Raw genomic sequence first — 5,845 nt, 5'->3', positions numbered from 1 at the left:
GAGTTGCATGTTCCAAGTAGTTGCATGTTCCAAGTAGTTGCATGTTCCAAAGAGTTGCATGTTCCAAGGAGTTGCATGTTCCAAGGAGTTGCATGTTCCAAGTAGTTGCATGTTCCAAGGAGTTGCATGTTCCAAGTAGTTGCATGTTCCAAGGAGTTGCATGTTCCAAGTAGTTGCATGTTCCAAGTAGTTGCATGTTCCAAGTAGTTGCATGTTCCAAGGAGTTGCATGTTCCAAGGAGTTGCATGTTCCAAGGAGTTGCATGTTCCAAGGAGTTGCATGTTCCAAGGAGTTGCATGTTCCAAGTAGTTGCATGTTCCAAAGAGTTGCATGTTCCAAAGAGTTGCATGTTCCAAGGAGTTGCATGTTCCAAGGAGTTGCATGTTCCAAGTAGTTGCATGTTCCAAAGAGTTGCATGTTCCAAAGAGTTGCATGTTCCAAGGAGTTGCATGTTCCAAGGAGTTGCATGTTCCAAGGAGTTGCATGTTCCAAGTAGTTGCATGTTCCAAAGAGTTGCATGTTCCAAGTAGTTGCATGTTCCAAAGAGTTGCATGTTCCAAAGAGTTGCATGTTCCAAGGAGTTGCATGTTCCAAGGAGTTGCATGTTCCAAGGAGTTGCATGTTCCAAGTAGTTGCATGTTCCAAGTAGTTGCATGTTCCAAAGAGTTGCATGTTCCAAGTAGTTGCATGTTCCAAAGAGTTGCATGTTCCAAAGAGTTGCATGTTCCAAGGAGTTGCATGTTCCAAGTAGTTGCATGTTCCAAGGAGTTCATGTTCCAAGGAGTTGCATGTTGCAAGTTGCAAAGAGTTCATGTTCCAAGGAGTTGCATGTGCCAAGGAGTTCATGTTCCAAGGAGTTGCATGTTGCAAGTTGCAAAGAGTTCATGTTCCAAGGAGTTGCATGTTGCATGTTGCAAAGAGTTCATGTTCCAAGGAGTTGCATGTTGCAAGGAGTTGCATGTTGCAAAGAGTTCATGTTCCAAGGAGTTGCATGTTGCAAGTAGTTGCATGTTGCATGGTGATGGTTTGGGCTTAATAATAAGAGAAAAGGAGAATGAGACAAACTCTCATGTGGTGATTTTCCTGTCTGGGGGAAAGAAAGAAAAAGCCAGCACCACTCCGAAGTCCTTCTGGTACTTTTAATTCATAATAAAGTTCACCGACAAACGTAACACTGACTGCGTGCGAGCAAGAGAGTACTTTCTTTTCTTTTCTGCTGTAATTTCCTGTCTCTCACTCAGTCTCACACACACACGGCCGCACACATGCACGCATGCACGCACGCACGCACGCACGCACGCACGAACGCACGCATGCATGCACGCACGCACGCACACAGACAGACACTTGCCATTTGACATTTGTCCTGCCTAAGGTCATATTTTAGGTATTGCTTCACACTTATTTCTCTTTCCAGAAGTTAAACATCTCTCCCTTCTCTCTCTCTCTCTCTCTCTCTCTCTCTCTCTCTCTCTCTGCATGCACGCACGCACGCACGCACGCACCGTGACGCACGCACGCACCGTGACGCACGCACTCACACAAAACAACAGGCTCTCTATGAGAACCACATGTGTGTGTGGGGGGGAGGGGTTGTTGCTGGGGGTTCGCAGGGGGGGAGGGGGTGTCTCACTACTATAAAAGTTTTTCCAGAGTTCCCAGAGGTGTTATTACTCATTGCAACGATGAGCTAAACTTCTGTCTCTGTGTGCGTGCGTGCGTGCGTGAGGAAGCAGATCTGCAAGGTCTTTGCACCACGTTTTTGAGCTTGTAGATCTGCTACTTCTGCTGTAATTAATTCTTCATTCATTAATCATTCATTATATGTGGCTCCCACATGCGTGGCCGGTTAAGACACATGCGTGGCCGGTAAAGACACATGTGTGGCCGGTAAAGACACATCCGTGGCCGGTTAAGACACATGCGTGGCCGTAAGACACATGCGTGGCCGGTTAAGACACATGCGTGGCCGGTTAAGACATATGCGTGGCCGGTTAAGACACATGCGTGGCCGGTTAAGACACATGCGTGGCCGGTAAAGACACATGCGTGGCCGGTAAAGACACATGCGTGGCCGGTAAAGACACATCCGTGGCCGGTTAAGACACATGTGTGGCCGTAAGACACATGCGTGGCCGGTAAAGACACATGCGTGGCCGGTTAAGACACATGCGTGGCCAGTTAAGACACATGCGTGGCCGGTGAAGACACATGCGTGCAGGTTAAGACACATGCGTGGCCGGTTAAGATACATGCATGGCCGGTTAAGACACATGCGTGGCCGGTTAAGACACATGCGTGGCCGGTTAAGACACATGCGTGGCCAGTTAAGACACATGCGTGCAGGTTAAGACACATGCGTGGCCGGTTAAGACACATGCGTGGCCAGTTAAGACACATGCGTGCAGGTTAAGACACATGCGTGGCCGGTTAAGACACATGCGTGCAGGTTAAGACACATGCGTGCAGGTTAAGACACATGCGTGCAGGTTAAGACACATGCATGGCCGGTTAAGACACATGCGTGCAGGTTAAGACACATGCGTGGCCGGTTAAGACACATGCGTGGCTTCCCTGTGAGGTTAGGTTAGGACTAATGCCTGTCGGACTGTTAGTATACATTGGGACAAACACATGCACCCCATTTTCGGTTGCAGTGGCTACATCTGTAACATTAAAAAAATGAAATGAAATTGAGTTGCCGTGTTCTTTTATTCGTTGTTTTTTTGAAGGGTAACTTGAGGGTCTTCTGCGCTGCCAACGCAGGCGTGCCGTTGAAAAAAGAAAATCAACTCAATGGAGGTGCAGAAAAAGTTTAAAGAAAATCAACTAGGTGCTCAATGGATTGGTGCAGAAAAAGTATAAAAAGCCGGCTGGTGCTTCAAAGGGACAAGAAATGCTGAAGGTGGCGATCCGAGCACTCAAAAAAGTATAAAAACGAGGAGGGGGAGGACATTAATTACAAAGAAAGAAAAACAAAAAGGCGTGCCATTAATCACGGTATAACGCACACCCTCTTGTGTAATATTGCGATTATACAACATGCTGCGGAATGATAGTATAGAAGAGGTGCTACTGCTACTGACTCGGTCGGGTGGAAATCTCCTACGTCCGAAACGGTTACTTTTCACCATTCAGATTCAAAAGCATCAAAAGTAGCCGATCTACAAGCTCGAAATGCGGCTCGAAATGCGGCGCGAAGCGGCGCGTTTCGAGTATAGTGTGACGCTGTAGTGTTTTTTGATTGATTGATTGAAGAATGTATTAACAGTTTGCAGAATTACAGTACATTTCAAGCACAAACTCAATACAAAGGCTGTTAACTGTGAGTGGACGACCCAATTAAGCATTACACTTGTTTCCAATAGGGTCAAGGTTCAAGGTTCAAGGTTCTTTATTATTTGTCTCCCGAGGAAGAAATGTGTCTTAGACAAAGGGCCCGCATGCAAGCGTAGCCCTTATGCCCATGTCGCCGCAGTGCAGCGCCAAAATACATCTTTCTTGCATCAAAGAAAAAGAAAACAGAATAAACATCACATCACATTACATTACAGTTGCATTGTATTGTGTGGGCACAGAATGTACTTGGGTGGGGGGATAGGGGGGGGGGGGGGGGTGGTTGGGGTGGCGGGGGCTTGGGCCAGGGGCTTGGGCCAGGCACAAAAAAGCTCTCCTCCTACGCATACCATCGAAAGGGATGAGCTGCGCGGGGGGAGGAAAAAAAGATAACCTAGCTGGAGCAGGGGGGGGAGGGGGGTAGAAGGCGGCTGTATGTGTAGACATGTGTGTCCATGAGAGAAAGTTCGGTGGAATAGTTCATTTCCCATGTGTTTGTGTAAGTGTGTTCCTGGCATATCTTCCGAAGGTCATGTCACGTTGCCTCAAAGTCCTGCGTTATCATGGCGGGTTCAGTGGAAACTAACACGGCCCAGTCTGAAGACACAACAGGTGTCAGGGAGGAGGGAGGGTGGGGGTTGAGGTGGGGTGGGAGGCAGAGGATTCTTTTCTTGCGCTGTCTCTTCGTGTGGAGATTGTCAATGGGGGGGAAATCCAGATTCGTTTTTAGAGCGAGGGATATAGCAATATGGCTATTTCTCCTCTCTGTCCGTTATGGCTCTCTGTCCGTCATGTCTCTCTGCAGGGCGCTGACCTTTTCCAAGATCGTGTCCATCTTCTGATGTAATTCCCCAAGTGCCCTGCCCAGCTCGGCCACGGCAGGCAGCATAGGGGCTCCGTTCAGCGCTGCCACTTTTCCAATTCTTCGATACACAAGACCAGTGCACAGCCCGATCAGCAGAAATCCTGTCACCGTAAATCCAAATAGATATACCTCTTCTACGCTGATAATCTCCATGCACATTACACGCCAAGTCTTGTAGTCTTGGGTATAACTTGCGGGTGAAGATCCATCAGGGTATTGAGCGGGCTCTCCAGAACCCAATTTACATGGAAAAATGTTGTCTATCACGTACAGAGACCAGCACACTAATTCCATGAATAGTTCCATGTTTTGGTAGTTTCAGGAGTTTCGAAGAGACAGTGTAGAAGAGAAGTTCTGGGCAGACAGGAGTAGAGGGAGTAGAGGGAGAGAGAAAAAGAATGCGACCGCCCTCGTCAAGAGGCAAGCAAAGAAAGGGTCCACCATGTTCAAATCATCAAAACATTTAGAGACGTACAAATAGACACTTCTATATAGACAGAACAGGAATTCATCATAAAGGAGGTAAAAAGGGAAAAGAAACATATACAGTGAGGGAAAAAAAGGGGTGGGCGGTGGGGGGGATTCAAGTACTAGTGCATTCATTTACGTAAAAAAAAAAAAAAAAACACCAAAAAAACACAAAGTTAGAATGTGGAGATAAGAGGTTTCGTCACGTCACGTTCTCTCTGGATAGGTCGTTTATCTGTCAACAGCAGCCCCCAGGCCCCGCAAACACACACACACTTAGTTACTTTCCACGTGTCTGCTACGTTTGCAAACTTGTGAGCTTGTTGTGTCTCGTCCCTCACTATAGTCCACATTACAATACAAACTAAAAGTAATACTTTGGCCCCGTAATGACATGTTCTCACTTAGTTTTAGTTTTGTAACCACACAATACAGTTTCAGTTATTGTTTTTTTTGTAAAAATAAAATAAAAAAAAATATTTTACCCCCTTCTGAACAGTAAGGCTGATGGAAATGGCAGTGGATGTGTTGATGTCTGAAAAGCGTTGCAGGCCACTGTGAAAATGGCCAAAACGCAAATATTGAAAAATGCAGAAAGATGTGTTGGAAGCCATTTAAAAGGGCCTGCATTTACACTGGGTAGTGTTTCTAGGACAACAAAAAAAAGGTTGAAGTTTTATTTTCCAAATAACTTTTTTTCTGCTGGGCGTACATACCCATGCAATATCTAATTTTAAAGGGTGAGTTGTCTAGTTCAATTAAAAAAGAAAAAACGTTTCTCACATGTACCACTGTAGATATTTTGCCATCTATAAATAGCATGGTCAGTCATGACCAATCTGACCAATCCAGCTAAAACTCCCCATAGCTCTGAATTGGAACATGATAGAAACTCAAAATGTTTTTTGGATAAAATTAGACATTCTAACGCACATTTTGATATATACCATGTTTACATAGTCTTACCAGTGTCTATTCATGCATGCATCTCAAAAACCTGTTATGAAGAAACACTGTTTTGATAAAAAACACATCCAAGGACATTGTTTTGATATGATGTGGTGAATTATGAATCAATAATTCTCTTGAACATAGGCTATGTGAACAAATGTAGGCTACTCGACAACTGTTTATTCAGTAGGTATAGTTAATTGCACTAGTCAGTTCGTCTCCAAA

Source organism: Electrona antarctica (assembly GCF_951216825.1).
Source record: "Electrona antarctica genome assembly, chromosome: 7".
Taxonomy (NCBI): domain Eukaryota; kingdom Metazoa; phylum Chordata; class Actinopteri; order Myctophiformes; family Myctophidae; genus Electrona; species Electrona antarctica.
This window is presented reverse-complemented; position numbering follows the sequence as displayed.